This window comes from Cydia splendana, chromosome 9 (assembly GCF_910591565.1).
Source record: "Cydia splendana chromosome 9, ilCydSple1.2, whole genome shotgun sequence".
NCBI lineage: Eukaryota > Metazoa > Arthropoda > Insecta > Lepidoptera > Tortricidae > Cydia > Cydia splendana.
The window spans coordinates 9,326,181-9,353,740 of NC_085968.1; the positions used below are offsets into that span (position 1 = coordinate 9,326,181).

A 27,560-nucleotide genomic window follows, 5' to 3' on the forward strand; every position below is an offset into this window, starting at 1 on the left:
ATCATCAGTGGACCATTTTCATGACATCTGGACTGTTAAAGCGTCACATTCATTCATAAAACGTGACGTGGTTTATTCATAACGTTATATACCTAGATATTTGAAATTACACAACAAAATATAGGACTTATTTATGTAATTATACATGCAGCACCAAAAATTCGTACACATATTTTCGCGTTAGAGCGGTTTCGCACTACGTCCGATCCGAATCCGATCCGAACCCGTGAAAATATGGTCCGTAGTAGCCGTAGAACTATTTCTATGGTAAGTTACGCACCGCACACGTTGAATGACGGAAAGAAATCGGATGACGGAGATCGGATCTAGTGCGTAACTTACCATAGAAATAGTTCTACGGCTACTACGGACCATATTTTCACGGGTTCGGATCGGATTCGGATCGGACGTAGTGTGAAACCGCTCTTACCTAAGTTTTTAAGTTTTCATTCAAGATGTATAAGGAAGCACGGACACATGCAGATTCGGAAAAACATAATTTACCTCCAGTTTTATTATTATTTAACTACCTATACGGCCCGATTCGAACTTTAAGATACGTCAGTTAATAGATCTAGAAACGATATGGATTAGATATGTCAGTGTCAAATGTGAGGTTTTTTCAAACAAAAATGTCACTTTTGACACTGACACATCTAATACAGTCAGCAGCAGAAGTTGCTAAGCGGGCGAGGTGTTCAAAATGATCTTGACGCGACTTTATCGTTAAGAGAATAAGAGCGTGTCAAGGTAATTTTGAACACCTCGGCCGCTTAGCAACTTCTGCTGCTGACTGTACATATCATTTCTAGATCTATTAACTGACGTATCTTAAAGTTGTAATCGGGCAGTCTGTCTATTATTCAAAGTGAGCATTTACGAGTGTAAACCGTTAGCGACACAGTTTTGGACTCGATCAATTTTCCTTAGTCCTTAACGTTTAAGAACACGATAGCCAAGTTAGCATACAAATCTCCGAATGAATTACGACTGTTACTGTTACGCACATTTATAACAGAGAACGATACGGAAGCAAGGGTGTTGAAATATTTTGCAAGTCACCTACTGGCGGTCCTGTAAGAACGGATTCACACTACGCATACTACTGATAGTTAAAATCTATCGTCCAGACCTAACTGCACTCCTGCAGCCGTTGCATCACAATGAACCATACAACAACTGGGCCACTGCGATTATTTATAAACCACGACACCTTTTACAAAATAAGCCTTAATTGCATAACTGTAAGATTGAAAGTTCATCGCAGGTACTAGAGAGTACCCGTAGATGGTATAAGTGGCTATAATGCTGCTGTAACTGAAAGATGTGGTACTTAAGAAAGATGAGATTGTCGTTTTATTTGTTTAAATCCATTAGTTGGTAAATGATACGGCTGATATGGTAGCAAATTTTAGTATGATCGTATCCGAGCATGTACTTACTATTTCCACCCCCGGAACATTTGGATAGCTACTAGTATTGCTTATGCTTAGCTTAAGCTATCAGTCAAAGGTTACAAAATAGACGGTGAGACACACTGGTGATAACTTTCCGAGTTTTAATGGCACCTAAACTATTCATCCCGCTTCTAATCTTGTCCTGATAGCAATGGCTAAGAACGTCTCCAGAACTTTTAACACTGAAAAAAATATGATATACCTATCGACCACACAATAAAGTGATTTCATTAAGATTAACTGCTATTACAATATCAACTAATGTACGTTCGTTCGTACGTAACGTACAAACAGTAAACTTTACTGCTTGGTTCGATAGGCTCATATGGAACTGTTTAAAGCATTAAACGTTAATGCAATTTCAATTGTTTTAAACGATTTTTTTTCTCAGTGCAGCCCCTAACCTTTTATACACTTGAAAATCTACTTAACAGTAAAGATTTCTAAAGCCCTAACATAATTTTTATGATAATTTTTAAAATACTGAAAATGAATTCCGGTTGTATATGCGTATCGGTGGTTTAACCAATCATCCGTTTTAGATGTTGTTTTGCCTTTTGAGACATAAACCCCTGACCACAAGCATTTTTAGACCGATTAAGGTTTTGATAAATGTTAGTTCTTTAAAATAAAATAAAAATGTCTATTTTAGGTATTATCCTTTTGTTTTATTACTTGTCTGTCTGTCAGGAAAAAAGTCAGCTGCTTGGTTTGTTGCTCAAAGTCTTAACCATCGAATTTCACACCAGACAAGTGCTAAGATTAGGAGGAATTTAATTGGTTGACTAAACACGAGAATTACTCAAGATCGGAAAGGGCTCGGTACTTATCTAAGCGGTTCTTACGTACGATTGTTGACTCAGACTGTAGAATGTATACCATACGGATCTTGTCTGGGCGGTGGGATGAATACGAAATGAGACGTGACGATGTCTCCAGTGGATTTCCCGTTTTATGCATTTCATACATCTCACGTAATTTGGAATCATCTGTCGGCTTGTTAATCCTCAATATGACTAGCCCTATGTCAGTCAGTCGTAAAGATAGTCCGTTCTCGTAGTGATGCATGTGAATGTGCATTTAATTGGTTTCAAAGAAGGAAAAAGTTTAAAGGAAATCAAATGGAGCGCGTGTATGTTGGAATAAATTATAAGATAGATATTTACTTGGCTCATGAGCACCTGATTTTATGATGTCTAATAAGGTTTCAAAACTGTCAGATTGTCCGTCCTTAATTTAATATAGATTTAAAAATAGTTTGGTATTTATGAGGTTATTGAAAACAGTAGCTTTAGCCTAAAAACGGTTTTTTCAATCCATATCATATTATTTTAATACTTAATTATACCTATGTAAATTATTTTTAAGGTCCAACTTAGAAAATTGCCTAGTTTCAGCTATAACGAAGCTTGTAGACAATGTAGACGAACCACAATGTCACAACAATTAACAAAGATTACAGAATGAGTAATCGGCGACTATGTTTACAGTTGACAAACTAGATGACTGAATGAACACACAATGACTACGTGTTCCTAGAAAATAACTATTAGGTCTCAGGACGAATTACTTAGCTCAAAAGACAACATATATACATATAATGTAGACTATGAGACCATTCTACAGTTCTGTTCTACGTTTAATTGTTCATAATTTCAATTTTAATCACCTACATCTACATTTTTATGACTTATTTATATTGTTATGTCTGCCCATACTCAGAGAGGGGAATATACATAATATATGTATGTAGGTCATCTCTACTAAACAATTTTGACTTAGACATCACCATCAATCACCCTGTATAAAACCAGAATTCAGCTTTCGTGCTTAGTTATGTTAGAACCAGTAATAAAATATAAATTACAAGTAATAAAATATTTTAATCACAATAAAACAACGGAAGCATCAGTAAGTACCTACTCGTACATAACTAGGTATATACAAGTAATTGCACATAGAATTACATATAGTAAAATAATATATGTGTTAATTAAAATAAACAATTATGTCGCAACTAACATAACTATATTAGCACATTATTAATTGAAAAACACTATTTACTATCTAGAATCCTTTGTACTAAAACTTAGTACAAAGGATTCTAGATACCTAGTCACTATGGTACCTAGTCATAAGCTTTCGAGTCATGTCATAACTGTCGTAAGCGAACTATTTATGTGGTTACAAAATACACAGGTAGGTAAAAAATATAACAAGAGCACCAGGGGATCTTCAATAATAGTTAGCTCCATTTGTTGTTATTTATGTTTAAATACCTACAGTTAGGCACCTGCATTTCTTTTCATATCATTAATGATTTTTTTCTTAATTTGTAAAGTTCGAACTGTTTTTAATTGCGAATTCAATAAATGATTATGAAATTGCAAAAGCGATATTCAATAGTTCAAACACCTTTGTGACTAATAAGATATATCTGAGTACTGACTCACTATAAATATTTTTTTCCACAGTCGTTTTCGTTGACACGTAACATTATAAAAACTGTATTGTTATCTACCATCTGATTTACGCGAATGGATCTCCACTACACCCTTCCTGTGCGCACGAGTCGTTTAGGGAAAAAAAGATTACGCCATAGATTTCAAATGAATAGATGTAACAAGTGTGTGTTTGTAACCTATTTAAAAATATTATAAGTAAAACATATGTACATGATGGGAAACAATTAAGCACTACATCTGTATAATACTGTTTTTCGGTAGTCTCATATATGGAAAATAATTTGATAGAGCACTGATATGTTGTGCATTATTTTAAACAGCGAACAACCCTGTGAGGAGACCATACCCATATCACATACATATCTAATCATACCACATATTCGCCATATCAGAACCTTTATTAGTAATATCTAAAATTCCATATCTGCAGTAGACGAGATTCTGGTATGTATGCAAATAATCGACATATGTTATAATTAAACCTTTTCAGACTGCAAAATGGAGATTTCTTATAAATTTTTACCCCCTTACGTTTACTGTCTCTATTAGCCGTTGGTCTTTGGTTGTGGATTTTTTTACGCACCTCCACGTGTTTTGACAATCTTTTATCATGTTTAGGTCGTGATTTCTCATAAAGGCAATAATTTAATACGAACGTTTAATATTGTGCTACAGTTGTGGGTGTTGAGCCTTTATTTGCCTTTACAAATCATTCGCTACGTTCTCGTGTTATAAAAAACATAAAGATAGATATTCTATCGCAGCAGGTATTTGCCCAAGGATTTTTTGCTGGCAGTTTTAATAGACCGTGTAATATTGTATATATATAAAGGTTTAGAGTTTGTTCTGATTTTTCTTTAGTTGGTACAATTATTTTCTTAAAGCTGAGTTCTCGTACAAAAAGCTTTTAAGGAAATTAGGTAACAACACTCCGATTTGAGTTTAATTTAGAAATTTGAGATTTATGCCTAAAGATGTTATTGTTTTACAAAAGGGTTAGTGTAAGTAAGTAACACGTAATAAACAAAATATATTTAGATATCTCTTTTGTATGTAGGTACTGTTCAAATAAGAGAAAACATGAAGTTGAATCCGAAAAATATAAACTTCATCAAACAAAAAATGGTAATATTGGCAAGAAAAAAACACATCCGGATTTATGGAAATCGAGGGAATGAAGCATGAAATAACTCTTTATTTGTAAACTGACTGTACCGTTTTATAAAAAAAAATGGACATTATATGCTACGTTATGAAATTATAACCATAACTGGTTTAAGGCCAAAGTCTCGTTAGTGACCCTAATGGGTGTAACAAGGTACCTATTTAGGTGTAAAAATATATTATCTATTCACTTCTATTTCTTGGAAAGGTTTTCGATATAAAACAATGCGATTTAGAATTATTCCACACAACACATTTGAGGCAGTGTGCTCTAGCTATTCGGATGCAAACGAAATTTTAATTTCATTTTCTTCGAAACCTAACTTACTAGACTCTTACGTCATTCAGCTTTAATACTTACAAACTTATATCTGCTGTTAAAATTGTCGCTACACTTAAATGTCCATATAAAAACTAGTGTGGATACGGGCGAATTCAAAATTTGGTCACAGCATTTAATGTCAACTGGCAATATATATTCTGGGCACGCCGCGGCAACATGTATTCAAGTCTTTTGTGATACAATTAGATACGATAAAACGTTTAAGAGATAGGTAGGTACACTATGTCAAGCGTGAGCTCACTTTAAACTCTTTGAATGATGGATAGGTACGGATTTGTAAAATGACGATCTTTTGTAAAATATGTGTATACGGATGTCATGTTATTATAGCCCTATAAGATTACTAATGTAGTTTGCGTAGTACATTCGTCATCAGATATATCGGAGCGGCCAAGTTGTTCACAAATATCTGAATAAAGCCTCTAGACGAAAAAGCCTGTAGAAGTTAAAGTGCATGTCCAGATTAATTTGAGCACTTAGCCGCTTCGATATATCTGATGGCGATTGAACCTCTAGAAAATGACACAACTAAATTATTCGTAATTTATTTAGTTACACGGACTGAACTTTAAATTCTAAATTAGTACTGTTTTTTTTTCTGTAAAAAATGCATATCGCAGGCGTCTTTGATAAATTGATATGAGATTACGTTCATCTAGCTCACGGTTATTCATTGGTGCAAGTGCAATCAATCACATCAGCATCAGATCAATAACAAAATTTCAAAATCTGTTAGCCTCCCCTAGTAAAAAATAAGCTTACACCCGGTTGCCATAGCGTAATGTGACACTTGCTTTGAAAATACGAGTACGCACCTCTTTTTAACATTTAGTATTGTGATTTTAAATCTGACCACTCTACACAACAGTGTGTTCTGTTTTACAGTCACGGTTAAGCCTTAAATGACGTCACCCTTACTGGGTCATGGCTGGTACGTAGGTCTACTGTTCTGTCCAACTGAATTAATGAATCTTGATATGTATAAGTACACTGTAAGTGCACATGCCTCTTACTCTTACTATGCCTGTTCGCGATAAATAAATGATCTACAACAAGATGGTGGTCAGATGAGCATAGCTTTCCAGATTTCAGTGTTGACCTGCTGAAAAAAACCAATGTGCATAAATTCCACGTCGCTTAGATGAAGATACCTAGTATGGTGAAGTGAGAGATAAATTAACTCAAATCTTTCCCGGGTTACACATTTACACAAGTACACACCCAGAAACAACGCGTGTATACCGATAGCGCCGAGTTTCTGGCAACAAAACACTTTACAGGGTGGAGGGGTTTAGTCCGTAGGCGGCTGGGAGAAAAATCTCCAGCTCAGGCGAGTCGGGCATGCTGCCGAATATCGGGCCGGCTGTATCCAATGAGGATTACCTCCACCTCCGACAAAAAACCCCTATGTTTAAGGGTCGGCGGTGTAATGGTTTTGATGAGTAGTAAAATTAATCCTGGAGAACTGTGAATGTGAAAGTGAGCCAGAAAACGGAGAAGAATTTAGCGCGTCCAGTCAAGGACTGAGTAGAGTAAATGCACAAAATGAACAATAAAATAAGCATAGGCGCTAATTAGTATCCCTGTTTCAGACCATAAATGAAACCGTTACCCATAATGTTTTATCCCGGTCAAAACGACGTCTAGTTAGATTTTGGGAGACATTTATACTTTATGTATGTTTTAAATTAAATATGTACATACTCTTGTACATACATATTTAATTCACAGCCAGAAAATAGCCCTCTATTCTTGAACAATACCGACAACTGAAAACAAAGAGCAATGCAATCTATATGTCAAATCTACTTAAAGATGGAAGTACGCCTAGAATAAACAAGATTCTTTAGAAAAAGTTAGAAGGTAAGTCAATATTTTCCTATTCCATACAAAGTGTGTCATGGCACGTGGCTCCGTGCACATGCAATTAGTCAGCTTGACAGGTTGACATCTTGACATATTGTCAAAGCGTCAGTGACGATGTGAAAATGACGTGTTTATGGGATAATTTGACGACAGAAAAAGTTAAGTTTTTGTAAGGAAGTATAAACTTGTAAAAATATTGTTTCAGGCCATCTAGTAAACGACGTAATAGTAAAGACATTTGTTTCTTCATAACGTGGGTAATTAGTACCTAAATGATGTTATCTTTTTTTATAAAAGTTACACACGAGCCACACACACCAACCAACAACACCAACCACCCAACCAACTAACCAACAACCAACACCATGACCAACAACTTTGTTGACACTCTCAATATTATTCTTAGGTTCCGAATACCGGTACAGTTGTTTAATTTTTAATTCTGCGTCAAAAAGAAAGTGTCCATATAATTAGTAAGTACTTAGTAAATTCGAAGCCAACCCTTCCAGCGCCTTGAAAGCGATCATCTTAATCAAAACATAATAGGTTTTTTTGCAAATTATGCAAAACAATATCGACAGTGTAACAAAAGACATAAGACATAACAATCTTTGTGCTCTTTTATAGGAAGATTATAGAGAAATTATAGTATATTATTGCCGGAAGAGCAGGGGGCCGATTTTTGAAATTCGATCACTCGATTTCGTGTATTCCGTTAAATGATATCTCCACTACTAGGCGTTTAAATTCTACTAATAGAATTGAAATCGAGTGGTCAATACCACTAGATTCCAAATTTCGATCGCTCGTATTTCAAAAATTAGCATTTCGCCGTTTTCCACCGATTTTCGAGTGACGAAATCGAGCGATCGAAATTCAAAAATCGGCACCCTGTTACAATACTTAGGTAAGTACCTACTTAATAATAATTATTGCATTGACAACGTTCTATATGAGGTCAAATGATGTATAACCTATAACCTAACATAACTTGAGTAGTTTCACAAATATTAATAAAATATTAGTACCCATAAATCGAATGAAATTTATTGCCATTTCAAGAGAAGATGACATAATTTATGTTAAGAACACTACGACCTTTGGAAATGGAAAACGATGATATACAAAAAAACCGGGCAAGTGCGAGTCGGACTCGCGCACCAAGGGTTCCGTACCATAATGCACAAAAAAAAACGGAAAAAAAATGCAAAAAAAAACGGTCACCCATCCAAGTACTGACCACACGCCCGACGTTGCTTAACTTTGGTCAAAAATCACGTTTGTTGTATGGGAGCCCCATTTAAATCTTTATTTTATTCTGTTTTTAGTATTTGTTGTTATAGCGGCAACAGAAATACATCATCTGTGAAAATTTCAACTGTCTAGCTATCACGATTCGTGAGATACAGCCTGGTGACAGACAGACGGACGGACGGACGGACGGACAGCGAAGTCTTAGTAATAGGGTCCCGTTTTACCCTTTGGGTACGGAACCCTAAAAACACATAATATGCATGCAGTCGATGTCAGCCAATTTATAGCAGAAAATGTCATTAAATATTGAAAATACTTAAGACCCAGTTACTTCACTTCACTAAATTACATAACTAAAATGAAATGCACGAAACAATTACCGTACAAATAAGGACATCACGTCCAATATTAGCGTTGACGTTATATTAAACGATGACAGGCGTTGGGTCAAATTTGACAGTTGACATTGTTGTGTCAAAACATCACTAGGTCGCTACTTCACTACTTATGACCTAAATCGGGCAATCTTAATATTGCTGCTCTATAAATAGGAAAGGCATACATGAAGACTTCATATTGATGAACAAAATTATGTTGACAGAGTGTGATCAAGTGTAAAGTTAAGTTGGTTTTATAGCCTTCGCGACCACTGGACACGAATATCCTTGATATGTGTGAATTTGTGTTTGTTTGTAGGCGGAGGAGTAGGCATTAGAGACGTGTTTGGTGTGGGATTAGATAAATGTTTGATTGGCATTATTAATTCCCGAAACAAGTAAATTGACAGATACTTTGTACTACCATTAACGAGTTGACACTATTAGATAGGTATGTAATAATGATTATTGCAAAGGATTAGTACTCAGGTAAAAAAAACATTGTGTGTAATATTAAGGATTTTGACTGTGAACTTCTACGTGTAAAATAATAATTTTAATACATATACATCGTCGTGTCACTTAAATAAATACAAAATAAATCAATGTTATTTAAAAAAAAGATCGAAAATTGTGTATCAATGACTAATAATAAACTTAAACAACATGTTATGCCTATCTATATTATTATGCTTTGTCATATATTTTGTTAAAAGAGATGACAACTTGGTAGGATTAATACGGTAGCCCTTAAAGGATGAGTCAAGTTAGACCGGGCCGTGTCCGGGCCGGAGCTTCCGGCGCTTAGTTTTCTATGGAAGCATCACGTGATCACTGTCTCTGTCATAGAAAAGTAAGCTCCGGAAGCTCCGGCCCGGACACGGACCGGTCTAACGTGAGTCATCCTTAAGTCAAGCGTAAATAAAATACAGTTATCCTGTAACTAAGTTTGACTGAACCAACAAAAATACTATTTTCTTTTTTCCCAAGGAGCAAATTCCGAATTCTAAACGGTCCACAGAAAACCTAATGAATATTGAAAAGAAGCTTTGTCGACAGGCGAGTGGGCCCGTAGAAAGAGTTATTTAACTTATAACAAAGAGGAGTAACGCATCTGTGTCAACAGTATGGTCATTTCTCCAAGATATACATAAATTTGGCATTAAGTCCGCCATTTGTACATTTTTGTATATACTTTGTGCAATAAAGTTTAAATAAAATAAAATAAAATAAAATTATATTCATTTTGGTGTTCTTTTTGGGGTTTGAGCGATGTGTGTTGTAAGAGTGTGCTGCACCTACACTACACCGCATGAATGAAAAAGGTATAGGTAATTTGTATTGCGGTATTTGTGATCTCTCCATTTGTCATTCGATTCCGTTAACAAATGTATCAAATAATGGTTCGATTAGTAGAATTATCTTAACGTAGATTTTTTTCCTACGAAATGGTAAATTCTAGGAAATCACATATTATTTCTGAATTAAATTCTTTCAATGACACTTGGCATCATTTAGATTTTCGTCTACTTTTGATACTAGCCAGGAAATCTTGTACATTGTAGATATGTGGGTAAAAAAGAGGCGATCGTAGGCGGAATTAAATATATTTGTTAGAGTTTTAGAACAGATCGCTACTAGTTCTATTGTGGACAATCACATCCCCAAGGCTAAACCTAAGTCACGCATAACTATTAGATGACTTCATTGATCAAACCAATTGCTCGTGTAAACGTCCCTCTAATATAAAATGAGACCAGTGGAATGATCCAATGTATCAGGCGAAAGGATCATGTCATGTAAGCTGCGTCAGTATCAATAAATATAATACATATTTTCAAACTACCGCAAATCCATAATTACTGTAATTAAGGTTAATAGCTTTGCCTATCAGAATTGTTTAGTGCCTACTTCATGATAATATACTTTCTAGTACATACTTATGTGTTATGTGATTCATCGACAGACGATTTCCTTCGCCTAATTAGGCTGGCTTAATGAAACGGTCGTTAAAACGTAAGTATCAAGACTTGCATCGCAGACTTTCGCGACATTTCGCGGGATGACATCACCGGCCTTGGGGATGCAATCGGCGTACGCGCCGCCCGCCATTTTAGCCGCAATTGTAAACGCCAAGACCACCTGTGATGCACTATAATGTTAGCAATTTAATTTTGGTCGCTTATTAATCTTATTATACATTCATATTTTGATGCATGTAGGTGCTCATAAAAAGTTTTTTTTCGAGAGTGTATGTTTTCACTATAACATCAAATAGAAACGTCGGAATTTAAGGTAAAAACAATGAAATTATATCGCGGTAGACCCATTTGTGTAATTATGTGAACATCAAATAGGTAAGTACCACTAAAATTCATGATCTTACCTATGAAGCTTTTATCAAATTTCCCCAGACGGTTACCTTTATGTTATGTTTTTTAATGATTTAGGCACCTGAATATCACTTTATTTTTCACTATCCACTAAAATTATCTTTAAGACATATTATGCTTCTGCAATTCGCACCATCTTCCTCGATCAAAATTATAAAAATATTTAAGCTGATGTAATTTCAGCTTCTACTCAGCCTTTTCTTCCGTAATAATTCAAATTAAACGTCAGTGTGTGTGCACCTTAGGAAAAGGCATTGCCGGAGACAGTAAAGATAGTAAAGCCATTTTACTGCACTTTCTCTGCTTTCAGAAAACGAAAACTCAATTGCGAATGGCCTCCATATAAACCTATGCAAGAATTTACGAAGCACATCTGCAAGCGGAGTAAAACAACTTTTTATATTGCGAAAAACTTTTACTGCCGCGTAAAACAGTAAGGTAAACGTACTGGCGCTCGACGCGGTCCCAGTACATGTCATCTTGAAACTTTTAAGTCATTGTCAATAGAGGTGACAGCAAGGTGTCGTCTATTGGGCATTAGCATGTCGAGCACTCGTACGTTTACCTTATACCGATACCGTAAACTGGTTGAACCCTGCCAACTACATATGTCAAATTCTGCCTTTGTTCAAAATTAAACGTCAGCCATGATAGGCAATGTTGAAGAATTTTTTTTTTCTTTATATGGCTTAATTTATACATATTGAAAAGTAAAATGCGTAACTAAAATTTTACCTACGTCCTACGTGTCCCTGAAGATTTCGCCACTTAAACCGGCAAAACCACCATGATCCGTCATTAACAAGTGCCGACCACGGTCGACTCGCGCCCTTTTTATGGGATATGAAAATACTAAACAAAACATAATTCCGGCCATAACAACAAAATATCAATGTATTGACAAACTTGTTTCCATTATAAGTTGTTGCATCCAGACGGGCTGCTAGACTGATACTCAGTGTGATCGACGTCTGTTTACATAAGTGTAATGGAGCCATTAGCTGATGCTATAAAAAGAATCGGTCGGCACATCTAAATATTAATATTGTAATTAGTTTAACTTATAATAGTTATAATGCCTATCGCTTTATTGCCCTTTCGAAGAGAGTTATTTATTGTAGGTTTTATTGGATAATTGAAACCGAATATTTGTTAAATTTGGTTAGGTAACACGCTAACGCAGACGATAATTCAAAGATTACATCGCTGTTTACCTAAATGCGATATTATATTCATCGTGTGAACAGAATGGATTCAGGTATTTAATCAACGAAAAAATAATAATTTGAGCTTATTGCTAATTTTATGGTGAAGTAAGGTAAAATAAGTATGCGTCAAATTGATATAAGCTCCTACATTGGGTTGTCAAAATCATGGGACTACGAAGAAATATTTTATAAAATTTTCCATATTTCTCAATTCCGCCGATTTGTTGTTTTAATTATAAACAAAAATAATAATAACTATTCCATATTGAAGATCAAAGAGCGCCGCATCAATAAAGATTGAGTTATTATGGTTACAGTGGCCTCCATTTGTAATTATAAGTTCACCGTTTATTTTTATCATTAGTTACTAGTTGACTATGTCTGGTATTTGAAAGACGAATAAACTATTTACATTTATTATATAAATATAAATAAATAAATAAATAAATATTATAGGACATTTTTAGACAAATTCACTAAGCCCCACGGTAAGCTCAAGAAGGCTTGTGTTGTGGGTACTCAGACAACGATATATATAATATATAAATACTTAAATACATAGAAAACAACCATGACTCAGGAACAAATATCTGTATCATCATACAAATAAATGCCCTTACCAGGATTCGAACCCGGGACCATCGGCTTCATAGGCAGGGTCACTACCCACTAGGCCAGACCGGTCGTCCGTGGGTACAATTGACAGGACATTGAGGTGTTTATCACAAAGACAAGATTAATACAAGTACGATAATTTTCAAAATCCCGTGTCGCTGCCATATTTTCATTAGATTAGCGTCAAAGTGTCAGCGGCATCCGTTTCCTGCTGTGAGCGGGAGGTGTTTAAATACCTGCAAGATAATGCGCGCAGCGCGTCATTCTAATAGCTTCCCTAGCTACTTGCTCAAAAGAACCAGTATTTTGTGGTATCAACCAAGTCCAAGGACTGGCAGAGAACTAGAACACTTCGCATGCAATACAATTTTAGCGAACGTACGGCTCTTGCTATTTCTCTCTCTCGCTAGACTATTAAATTTTCTCTTCAGACTGTAATCATTAATGTAGTGTAGGTACTTTCATGATAGCAATTGGTAATCATTTAGTTTTCATACAATTAGGTGAAAAGTATAAAACTGGTTGGGTTTCGTAGGGCCTATTAAACAGTTTTTCAGTGTTTTAACACGCAAACAATAAAAAGCGGGCATGATTACATGTTTCATCATGCAAAACATATTGGAAAACCTGCGATGTTGTAAAAATCGTAAGCCACATTCAGCACAAACCTTTAATTATGTATAACTCTTTATAACTTTAAACACGGTCAAAATAACTCGTAAATCTTTAAACCTCTAACCGGGAAAGATAAATCACTTTACGATTAAACATTAATGTTGCTACAGAAAGCTACGTAATAGATTCGCCATCTGTTCGTGACAAATTGTGACCATCAATACCGCATCTGTCACAATTGGCACGAATTGTGCCAAAAGCACAATGGGCTCAAATGAATGGCACGTGCTTTCTTGTCGCATCTGTATTTGATGTTGCAGCACAATTAGGGTCAAAAGGGGCAGGATATACGTAAATAAATTTGTTCGGAGAATAATTTTTTTTTAAATAGAATTACTTACGAGTCTTGTCGCTTGAGATTTCCCGGTAATTTTTGCATTGAGTGTATTTTTTTTACTGTGCTTGGTGTTTATTTTCATCGAGTTTAAATTGTCGTAAGGTAAACGGCCCCAAGTTCGTGTTAGTACGTTATTTCGTTAGTTTTGTTTCTGGCGCAAATAATAAGGAATTCAATTATTTTTTATTCAAATTATACATATGAAAAACATCTGTATTATTTAATCTCTTCAATAAAATAATAACCAATATTTTAGTAATTAAACTGAGAGTAATACGACGGTCGAAACTGTCAGACGGCCGCGAACAGCTGTGTTGTATGCGTGCACTTTTTTTAGGCGTAAGGTGCGCGCTCTCACTCGTTAAGCTTATAGGAAGGAAAAGCTAAACCCATTCGAATAAAAGTTTTTGGGAGTGTTTCTGTGGGTTCCTTAGTAATTGATTTAACAAGAAAAAAGATTGAATATATGCATAGAAATAACTTAAAATTGCAATAAATCGACTCACGAAATAGCGGTCATTTTATTTTTCGTGTGTCTCCTATTTCGTGCCACTAACGAATCAAGGATTTTCTAGATACATTTTGAGTGCTTGTTTTTAAATATAACAACGAAGATAATTAAAAAAACAAATAAGTAAACAATTAATGTATTTCATGAAGATTCGTATGAGCGAAATTCGGTATATGTTTTTTTCACTAGAATTCTCATAAAACGAGTTTGAATGTGACCGGAGTTAAAAATTTTAAGGTATATTCCACGTATATTCTCATATTAACTACTAGCACAATTTTATTTATTATTCAATTTATTTGATTTATTTTTGTGTATGTTTATATTTAACGTATAAGATAGTAAATTATTTTTTGTAAATATTTTTATTTTTTTATTTAAATAGTTTGGCTCTTAATCACGTATTAAAGTACCCATATGGTTTACAAAGTCTTAATTCAACCATTAAAGACGACGAGTACAAAATACTTTAAGCTAGCTCTCAATTTAACATTTTTTTAAATATTATTTTTAATTTGACCATACAATTATTCGTAAGTAGGTAAGACCGTTAAATATAAATGATTATCAGCAAATTATCACCAATTACTCTAAGAAAACTTTATGCCGAAACAGGGGACACGAATTCACGAAGTTAGGAGCTGACCTAAATTTGTATCACGAAATGGGAGCCAAATAAGAGGTTCACGACAAAATTCATATAAAAGAAAGTTTCAACTAAAACCCTACAATTTATACATTAAATTATTAACAAAGAACTAATATAACTTATTCAAAAGCTTTCAAGGTCATGATATGCTTAGTAATATTTAAAAAAATATACAAACTCTCAACTCACTCTCAAGAGCCTTAACCTGCCGAAACAGAGGCCCTTTACCTTAATCTAAATATCTAAATGCAAAATAATTTACTAAAACAAGCTATGTTACCTCTAATTTGTTAAATACTTTGTATAAGAAAGAAGAATAGAGTAAAACTCTAATATGTATAGCTGGGGATCCAGCCAATATGATAATTGTACACACCCAAACGCCAAACAAAAAGAAAAAATCGGGCAAGTGCGAGTCGGACTCGCGCACGAAGGGTTCCGTACCATATAAAAAAAAAAAGCAAAAAAAAAAAACGGTCACTCATCCAAGTACTGACCACTCCCGACGTTGCTTAACTTTGGTCAAAAATCACGTTTGTTGTATGGGAGCCCCATTTAAATCTTTATTTTATTCTGTTTTTAGTATTTGTTGTTATAGCGGCAACAGAAATACATCATCTGTGAAAATTTCAACTGTCTAGCTATCACGGTTCGTGAGATACAGCCTGGTGACAGACGGACGGACGGACGGACGGACGGACGGACGGACGGACGGACGGACAGCGAAGTCTTAGTAATAGGGTCCCGTTTTACCCTTTGGGTACGGAACCCTAAAAATGAATCGGGATGACAGATGCTACTAAAAGTCAAGTGAATATTTCCATAGTAGGTACGTATTTAAGTTTCGATTGTCGTTTCTATCAACGATTGGCATCTTGGCTAGGCCCTCTGTTTTTAAAATCATATCAAAGTAGAAACTTAGCAAGTATTTAAACATTTAACTTGTGGCAAAGATTTATACTTACATCGTATTACTTTTAAGTTACCTCGTACAAACGGTGCCTAGCGGAAATACTGTCGTCGCTTATAACTCAAGCATTATAAACAAATGCCACAACATTCACCAAGTTCGAGATACCATCGCTCTCTGTCGGCATACAGTTCCCAGCTGTTGTCAAGACATTGGGTATACATTCTAACCCGGAACAGATGTAGGATTAAATCACTTTAGCGCCCAAAGGCATTAAAGCCACGAGTTCGCGAATATACTTATGATGTCTGTAAGCGCGAGGGATATTGAGGTAAATGCAAGTTCCGTTATAATGCTTATATACGCCCCGGGGTGCACAATTTAGTTGAAGCATTTGAAGCAAAAGTCTAGGATTGGATACGTTATTGCTTAGTATCTAATAAATTGTTTGATTGTGTTCGCGATCGATATAGACGGCTAGACGGTCTGGGGTGTTTGTAAATAACTATATACTCTCAACTGACTCATTACTCAGACTTCGCTTTTAAAGAACATATTGGAAAAAGTGCACTATAAACCAATCACACCAATGAGTGCGAGCCAATTTCCTAATAACACCACTCTGACGCACGCGCTAATCAGCGTGAGTGATTGTCAAGGTCGTATCAAAACAAGATCTAATCCCTAAACCAATTGTTCAGAATCGGCCTCACGTTGTTAATTTGATCTAGATCCTCTTGATAAAAAAGTTAGTAGAAAGCGAAATTAATCCGGAAGGTCAACAACTAGTAAGGCTAAGAGGATTAAAGCGGTTTCACTTCATTGTAAAATGGAATTGATGTAACAAATCCCCGGACGTCAATTATACGAGTTTTTTGCTACTTAAGGCACTTAAGCCAACATTTGCTAATACATTTGCAATGTGTATGAAAATAACTTATTTATTCAGATTTGTTAATTTTAAGAATAGGTTTATTTTATTACGAGTAGTATTCGATAATAGATATAATAATTATTTAAAAATGGACACGGTAATTAATAAATAATAATATGATTTGGCGAACATCAACAACAAAAACAACCGAAAATATTTATAAAAGAAATAGTCAAATTAAATTCTTTCTTTTTTGAAACCGGCAAAACGTATGGAAATTGAACAAACAATGTTTCTAGTAATGTTTCTGTAGTTCTTATTTATGTAGGTAGTAAGACAGATATGTACTTAAATAATACGGACTTGTGAACATTTATTTTACTGATTCTCGTTATTTGATCTGTATCTCTATTTATTTATCTTATCAGCGGAAAGGGAAAGCAATAGTCCAGATATAGTTTGATTACTGTGATAAAATAATACACGAAACCCTTTCTTAAGTAACCTGAACTAACAATTAATTCTTCCCAGTTTGGGTTGATATCTTTGCCATAAGCAAATATTTTTCATCGACCAAAGGAAGTATTCACGAGCCTCAAACGTTCATTATGTTACTTTTGTGCTTTGAAGTTTTATGACGGCGGAAACAATGGCCTGGCGTGACCACACTTATCTCGGTTTGTACTATTTTTGGCAATTCTGTCACTAGACACGTGTTCCGCATACGAGAGACCCCACACTCGGGTCTTTTGAGCGTCGCCGTCTAGTCAGCGCTATGGCAAATGGCGTGGCTGCGCAGTTGTGCCCACGTTGCGTCTAGCAGCCATAGAGTTGACTAGACGCCGACGCTCGGGAGACGATAATGTGGGGTGGCCCTAAAGGGTACCTACATTTGGATGGCGATTGTACCTACTATTGCAACGTTATTGCTGCAGCTTTGCCGGGGCGATGCCACTGTTAATTTCCTTGATAAGCCTTGATTGCGTTTTCGTGCACTGTCGCGCTTTCAGGTAATTCGTCATTTTATCAATTAGATTGACAGTCACATCTCCCTCGTCAACGTTGCAATAAAGCTTTGTTATAGGTATATTTGTTACTTCTTTCTACTATTAACTACTAATAACTATAAGTAAATAAGGATGTATGGATTCGAAAGCACTAAGCCCAATAATGCTTAAAAACTCATTTTTCCTATACAAATAAAGGAAATTTGTAGTTTTTATAGTACCTGCAAGCTAATAAAACAATATATCGCATCTAGTTTAAAAGTTAAATTATTCAGATTTTTGTTGAACAAATAACTGTAAACTTAATATGGTCTGTGTTTAGTCCAGGCCGATGTGTAATACTAAAATCAGACATTTTTCATGATATTTCGGACATAACTGGGAGATTAACTAATCTTTATAACATAACATAAATATGATCTCACGGATTGAATGCCCTTTTGTCACATCCTTTTGTTAATGGCGCACTATGAAACCGTAACTTAATACATTGCTCAAAACTGCTTTATATGTAATAGGGTCCAAACAATATGTATACATTTATACCTTATTACAATGGATTTAAGTGCAAAATTGAAGATATGTTTGACGTCCACCGCACTAACTAACACCCTAAACATTGACAATAGTGATAAACTTTGCTTATTTGCTCCGTTGCGACACCTACGCGAGGGACAGATGCTAGCAACTCGTACATTGGAGAGATATTTCATTTACTATAATCTAAATTATTCATTATTTATTGTACTATTTAAATGCAAAATGGCAATATCGCTCTTTTGCTTCATAACGTAAATGTCCTGGACCAGTGTTACGAGTAATTCCAATTAATAGAGGTGACAAGCATGCCGTCTAATAATATTGATGTCTACCTTACTACTAATATCATTTATAAAAAATACCTATATATGTAGCTACTACTTTTGTAAAGAATATCCGGGAGACCGAGTTTTGCTCGGAAAACATATAAAAACTCAAAAATGCTTTTCTCAGAGATAATACCTAGGTAGATCGATTTTTCGCCCCCGAAAACCCCTATATACCAAATTTCATCGAAATCGTTAGAAATCCCCGAAATATATAAATATACAAGAATTGCTCGTTTAAAGGTATAAAATACCTATTAGAGTCCGTCTAACCTAACTTTGCTCCGACTTGAACATAACAAAGTGAGAGAGCGCCATTATAAACGTCATATTGACATAAGCATTGCCACACTTTGTCATATATGCAAATACCGTGCAGAGTTACCTTGGTCCGACTCTCGTTACTCGTTATAGACCTAACGGTTTTGTTTGTCACAGGATGACACCAATAACTGTTTATTGGTGTGACAATGAATACCCAAAATTTTCAAACGTTACTTAATATAACTGTCACAGTAATTGATTTACTGTAGTGACCGTTGGCCGCTTTTCTAACTTATATCTCTTTCGGTTCATATGTTTAAGAAAGAGACCGCACCACAAACCCCTTAACAGAGCGGCGGCGGGGTAAGTGATTCAATAATACACGCACAGCTGGAGAAGTGCATTGTCGGTATTATTAGTAGACATCGAAGAGCAAAAGTCAAGTGGTAGCAGTCACCCCGTGTTATTAACTGATTCTACTTAATATTTGCTTAACTAAAGACGTCATCATCATCAATAAGGAACTGTGTCGACTTGATTATTTGATGTGTTGTAGCTTTATTAAAATCCTATCTTTATTAACAATTCAGTAGATATTAGCTGTTTCCAGACAGGGGGCTTAACCAAAATGACAATGGTACAGTCGAGTTCACAAACATGTTTCTATTTAAAAGTAAAATGAGCTAACTTAAGGTTTTAAGGTACTTTCCCTCCAGGGACCATTAATTTTTTCCACTCTTTATAGCCAGCAGTTTTTACCTATCTTTAAATGAAGAAAGTAATTATTAATTACAGGCACAATCGGTACTATAAGGTGCAAACACAGGGCTAAAATTAAAATATAATTATGATAATTTCCTCGTTTGTTTATCTACACCTACACTGACCTTATTATATCGAGTTATAACATAATGGCTTTGGCTACCACCACCAGCAGGCATCATAAATATACTTTTTTACCTGAAAAAAAAAACAAGTTTTATTAGATACTTACGAGTACATAGATTATACTCGGTATAATGTTTGCAGTTTAAGGATGACTCATGTTAGACCGGGCCGACCGGGCCGTGTCCGGGCCGGAGCTTACGGCGCTTACTTTTCTATGACAGATGACAGGTGATCACGTGATGCTTCCATAGAAAACGAAGCTCCGGAAGCTCCGGCCCGGTCTAACGTGAGTCATCCTCTGGGTGGTCTGTATACAAGTAAGTAGGTACAAACTGTTCTACTCTTACTACGTTTGTGATAGGAACAACTACTTATATTCTCCTCTACAATTTTCGTGGAACGTTCGTGCATGACAATAATTCAAATGCTACATTTTGTGCTGCAAATGTAGCGCAACCCGTCTTAAATCTTATCTAACTGTTCGGAATCTACTATTCCAAATTCCCGTTGCAAGTGTTTCTGTATTCGGTTTTCGGAATTGATTAGATATCGAAATTTCTTGTACATGTTAAAAGGTCGCCCCCGATAGTGTTGAATTCGTCTACGAATCGGTTCGGATACAATACGTAAATATATCAATAGCGAACGTTAGACGATAATTCAGTTGCCCGTTTATTAGGTAGGTACTCTTTGTTCCTTAACCGATCCGTATTTTGCTTTATCATTCATGACCAATGTTATTGGGTATAAAATAGTTACGCAATTTAGTTTATTCGGTAGGCCACAACAAATTTGAACCTTAATTTAAATATAGATTGACTGTTTACAGTAGTGTGCAGTATAACACCAGTCAATAATAAGAAAATGAAAATTAGGGAAAAAAAATCATTGTCATAGATTATACAGAGGTTGTAGAGACATTACTTGACATTATTTAAAAATTAACTGTAACCTCTACTTAAATAATATTGCAAGTAAAAAATAATCATGAAAACCGACTTTTTTACTAACTACCGGAAATTTTTATAAAAATGTAAAACGCCGTGAAAAAAAATACAATGTGTACAGTTATTGTAACTCAGCATCTTGCTTGTTATTTCCAATCAAAGCTTTACATCTAAACCCATGCCATCTAGAAAAAAATAAACAGTTACCTATTATTTTATAGGCTTATAATATTGCCATATTTCATTATTTAATGATAATGACACGATTGTTGTTGAAACTGATCCTTCAACGTGGGCGAGTAATAAGGCTTATTATCAAGCAACAAACCTGTAGGTAGAAAGAAGCTTTTGGTAGTCACTAATGAGCAACGCTGCTGCCTATATTGATAAAAACAAACTTTATGTGATTCATAAATAAATTCCTCTATTTTATATTCAGTATAGTGAAATATTATATGACATTCAAAAACAGAGTTTCGGCCGATAAAACTAAGGACCGTTTTATCGGCAGAAACTCTCTGTTTTTGACTACAATAACTACAATGACCGCCTAATTGAAGACAAACAACCCCAATTACCTCTACAGAAATATCCTGTCTCCACTTTCATTTCCTATTAGTATAATCAAGATTACACAAACGGAGCTTAATTGCTGGTGATAGTCGAAACCCCAAAAGGAAGTGACCGTTGAGTCACGCAGCAGTGCTTCAAAAGGTGCGTTCAAATCTGGCAAATGTGCCACTAGGACGCCGTTTGCGAACCATTTGCTGGGATCACTAAATGCTTGCGTGCATTTCGTAGTTCGATATATGTAGAGCGGTTCGCGAACGGTGTGTGAGCGTTACATTCGCATTTCGCGTTAGTTTCTGGCAATATAGATCAATTTCAGGACACGTACGTTAATAAATACATTCTCATTGCGTAACGTATATTTGCACTTAAAAACGCATACCTATAAATGGCGCAAAGATATAGATATACAACCTATAATCTTATACCTCTAAGATAAAAAAATTTCAACCCTATTTCGTACGCGCAGTTTTCGTCTTATTAATGTCCAATACAGCTCTGGATATTTAGCCAAATAATGTAAAAACGAAATCTACATAAACAGATTACGTGCAAATTATTACTAAGCATTGCTTACCCAGTTGGTATTAATAATATCACGAATAGCTACCGGTTTGACAATATATTTAGGTATAGGTATTTTTGTAAAGTTTAATCACCTATTAACTTTGTACGATAAGTCGATAACACTATCAAGTCTAAATTACCTAAGCTACTTGAGTTTATGTAGGTACTACCAGACGACTTACCAGGTACCTACCATATTTCTGATTACTAATATATGTATAGACGCAGCGGTTTATTCCTAGTAGTTTTATGAGTTCCGTCGATAGAGTTAATTAAAATCTTTAATTCCTCGTAGTTCCATTATACCTACACAAGTACAGTCGACGTCAAAGATATGTTTACATTTTTCGCCTTATTAAAAAGTAGTAGGTACCTAAGGTGCAAAAGTGTAAACATATCTTTGACGTCGACTGTACTAATGTTCCAGCGGACCGTTCACAATTACCTATCCGAAATTTTCTACATGGAATAAAATTTGTCATTTAGGTACATATTTGTGGGAAGCTAAATTTCCTATTTTTGAAATGGAAAATTATCTAATGTCTTCTGAATTTTTTGGGAAATCGCGAGAGATTATCCAACTTTTCGCAGTTTGCTACGAGGATTTTACTTTTGATTTTTTTTAAGCAGAGTAATGTAATTGAATTAAATAATGCCACTAAGCGCCACTTGGACCATTCCACTAACCCTGGGTTAACCGGTTAAACCTGGAGTTACCATGGTTACCAGTACAATTAGACATTGGGTTAACGGTTTAACCGCTTATCCCGGGAACCACTTGCCTACGCTAGTTGCTAGGTAAAATGTTAATGACGGCACAAATGGTACATTTCACTTGTCTTATTGACAGCTTGTGACAGCTTGTGACTGTTGTGACATGGCGACAATATGACCAATTTTCTTCACAATTTGCACAAAAGTGTATGTATAGAGCGTGAATTATATGTATAGAGTCCGGCTAAGCTAACTTTGCACCAACTTGAACATAAAAAACCGGTCAAGTGCGAATCGGGCTCGCGTTCCAAGGGTTGCGTACATTACCCAATTTTTAACAATGTAGTTTTTTATGTGGAACATTAATGAAATATCTTTAAAAAAACCCGTAGGGGTCGGAACAAAAACTAAGTAATTAAGTCCGACTCACGCTTGGCTGCATATTTATAATAGGTTTTCCTATAGGTAAAGAACTACTATATCTATATTAGGTAAATAACTATTTTGTGTATTAAAAAAAAATTAGACTCAATAGTTTCGGAGATAAAGAGGGGGAATGGTCGGACAGACAGACAGACAGACGCATGAGTGATCCTATAACCAGTGGGCGCAGCACGGTTCCATTTTTATCGTCTATCACTATGCGCGTCCCTTTCGCACTTACATACTTGTTAGTACGTGACATGCATGGTGACAAGGGATAAAAACGCGACCGTGTTACGCCGCCTGGGTTCCTTTTTTTCCTTTTGAGGTACGGAGCCCTAAAAATCAGGAGGTGTCATTATAAACAATATATTTTCATAGAAATATGAATGATGACATTGCCACACTTTGTCATTGCAAATGCCATGCAGAGTTATCTTGGTCCGACATTATAAACCATATCACAAGATTATCGATGTTAAGAGCTGATAAATAATGAAGTGGAATAAGGTCATCAGCGCTAAGAAAACATCGCGAAGCTATTTTCAATCTATGAAGAAGAGGGTTGACACCAGCATTTATGACCGTGATGAATGACCGGCTCCCGATTCTTCTTAAACAAGTCCCCACTGGGTCAAGGCTGCCATCAAGTGCACCTACACTAACATTTCTATACTATTTGGCTAGGATGACGAACGCTGGTGACATCACTTATCTTTATTGAAGGCCTACATTTTTTTTATCTGTGGATATCACGGCGATAACGTGCCAGACAATTTGGCATAGGCGTGTGTAATAAAACGCATACAGTTTATTAACATTACATTAGAATTAACTATAACCCAAATTATAACTAACCAAAGCCACAACTTAGTCAAACAACTCGTCCCGCGCCCTTCCAGATGCAAAGGTACCCATCACGCTCGCCGCGTTGCCGCGCTGAATTGTGATAGACAGCCTCTGCATCAGGAGTGACCCGGAACGAGGGAATGAAATGGTTTTGCACCGTCGTAAGTTAAGTATATATGATCAAGGAGCACTAGTAAATAATTTAAAATAAAGATTTAGGGCCTAACTTAGGCCCTAAATAAGCTTAGGCCGCCTAAGCCTAAGCTTCTATGTTTTCGGCTTTGATACGTGTTAACTTAGTACGAAACCAGCGTCTTGAAGGCATTATACAGATTTAAAAATACGATAGTATTCAGTTTAATACCAATCTCAAAGCATCCTGGTTGCTCTCATGTACTTAATAAAAAGCTAGAGAAACTTATTGATAATGGACACAAATCAAATTGCTATCTTATTTTAAACATAAATTTGAATATGTACCGTGAATACGCCCCTCGTTCAAGCTAATTAAAGTTGCAAAATAATGTCTTCCCACTGCTAGGAACAGTTTACAATTATTATGTTTTACCTGATAGATTGTTGCCACTGCAGGCTAAGAATGGCAAAGTGTAGCATTAGATAAATCCAAATGGAAACAGCTGGAGGACGCTTTTACCCCGGGGGCCGATTTTTGAATTTCAATAGCTCGATTTCGTCACTCGAAAATCGGTGGAAAACGGCGAAATGCTAATTTTTGAAATACGAGGGATCGAAATTGGGAATCTAGTGGTATTGACCACTCGATTTCAATTCTATTAGTAGAATTTAAACGGCTGCTATTTAACTGATCACCAGATTTAGTAAAATTTAATACCAAAAAAATCTACTTTACCGCTAAAATAATAAATTATCACCAAAATTATAACACCATTTTAATGTGAAATGATTACCAATTTTATTACATTTTACTATCCTATTAAAGGAAATGACACCAAACTAATCATTATTAACCCAAAAATTGTAAATGATTACCAAATTTCAAACCCCATTTTAATGTGAAATGATAACCAAATTTTTACATCTTGCTATCCTATTAAATAAAATGACACCAAAATAATAATTGTAAACCCAAAAATAATAAATGACCACCAAAATTAGAACTCCATTTTAATGTAAAATTATAACCAAATTTTAAAATCTTTCTATCCTATTAAAGCAAATGACTCCAAAATAATCATTGTAAACCCTAAAATAGTAAATGACCACCAAAATTGTAACCACATTTTAATTAAAAATGTGCAAATATTTAATATATCGTTATCCTATTAAATTCATTAATCCACTTCTGTATGGGTCGCAGTTCAAACCTAGCCTAACCCACTTTTCTAGTAGCATTTCTTTTCTGTAAGGGTCGCAGTTCAAACCTAACCTAACCCACTTTTCTAGTAGCATTTCTTTTCTGTAAGGGTCGCAGTTCAAACCTAACCTAACCCACTTTTCTAGTAGCATTGCTTTTCTGTAAGGGTCGCAGTTCAAACCTAACCTAACCCACTTTTCTAGTAGCATTTCTTTTCTGTAAGGGTCGCAGTTCAAACCTAACCTAACCCACTTTTCTAGTAGCATTTCGTTTCTGTAAGGGTCGCAGTGCTAACCTAGCCCACTTAACTGATAGCAGTTCAAACCTAACCTAACCTACTTTTCTAGTAGCATTTCAGTATGCTACTAGATAAGTAGGTTAGGTTAGGTAGGTATGCGGTGCGGGGTACGGGGGGTTGAGCGGGAGGGGCTAGTAATTTTGGCATCATTTTACTTTATTTGGTGAAACATAATTTTTTTGGTAATCATAGTGGTTTATTTAGGTGAAAATATCGCATTAATTTGGTCTTCAAGATTTGGTGATCATTAATGATTTTTTGTGATCATTCAATATATTTGGTATTCGAATACAATTTGAAGTGCAGTCGTAATTAAAACGGTGGTACTTTTGTAATTTTAGGCCTTATTTGTTTGGTGTTCAGTAATTTTTTTTGGTAAGCATGATTTTTTTATTTAGGGTACCAAAGTATTTTTTGGTGGTCATTATAGACAACACAGTAGCCAATTTAAACGCCTAGTAGTGGAGATATCATTTAACGAAATACACGAAATCGAGTGGTCGAATTTCAAAAATCGGCCCCCAGAAGGGGTCTACAGTAGAAAATAAAAATAAAAACTTGAAAATATATGTATCAAATAATAATATAAATAACTTAAAAATACAATTCTCGGTGGAAAAATTAAAGCTGTAATTAAAATAAAAAATAAAAATGTTTTACCTAATTCTTACAGTTTCTGGCTATTTTCATGAAAGTTTCTGTTAGTTTTTGCGGACAATATATAGCAGTACTAAATTGTATCATGAAAATTCCAAAAACACATGTAGGTAATTAATTTTTTTGATATATGCAATGTAATTTAATATCATTATTATTATATTTATATTTACGTTATTTATTTTAATATATTTCGCTTATTTTTTTTAGATTTGATTTTAATGTAAGTATTTTTTTATAAACTCCTTTTGATATTTCTTGGTAAGTACTTAACTTAAATTCACCTTGATCAAACATATCGCTTAAACTGTTCAACCACAAGCAATTCAGTTACAAATGCAAATAACCAATTTTCACCGGTATATTTACCTTTTATCACGTGGAACAACTCAAACACTGGGTGAAAAGCACTTGGTAACACTTGTGGGCGACTCCCAAAAAGTCTCCCGAAATGTTTTTCAGGTTAGAATTTGTATGTTTTAATTGAACTTTTACGAGCCGGCTTATATGCGCAGAGCAGAGGAGCGAGTGGCGTGCGCTTACTGCGAAAGCTAGTGAGGTACTGACTGCTCACAGCAACAAGATGAAATGCTACGCGATGGTGAACGAATTAATGCAATATTTTCATGGGTTTTCCAAGCGATCCTGAAATGGGAACAAACATGAAGGCGCGTAATTGTTATATATGTAGTAAATAAATTAAATATGATGGCAGATGAATTAACGAAGATATAACAGACGGTACAGCCAACATCGGTCAGCAGAAGATTTGCACACGGTTTTACTTTCTTTACAATTAAATTGTGGTACATTTGGAACACTTCGACGGCTTGACTGCTTCTACTGCTATTGTGCATTTTTTGATTTTGAAAACTGAAATTGATTTTACATTCCCGGCATCTCGATTTTGAGTAAAGGGAGTAATGGAAGTAAATAATAATATGTAGTCTCAAATTTCAAGAGTCACAAGAGTTTCAAATCTTGAGCATTTTTTTTTTCAAGTTATGCCACTCTTTATCTTGATATTGGTTATGGTGAGATGTTGTCCGTTTACAAAATTATTTATACAGGCTGGC

At 35.2% G+C, this 27,560-nt stretch overlaps 1 protein-coding gene across 1 annotated transcript in view; it reads right to left on the bottom strand.

Annotated features, from left to right (window-relative positions):
• Window positions 1–27,014, bottom strand: part of LOC134793566 (uncharacterized) — a 106,571-nt gene extending 79,557 nt beyond the window's left edge. The window contains exon 1 of the mRNA XM_063765177.1: window positions 26,854–27,014. The gene's annotated coding sequence lies outside the window, so the exon portion shown is untranslated. The remainder of the gene's footprint in view (window positions 1–26,853) is intronic.
• Window positions 27,015–27,560: the final 546 nt, after the last annotated feature.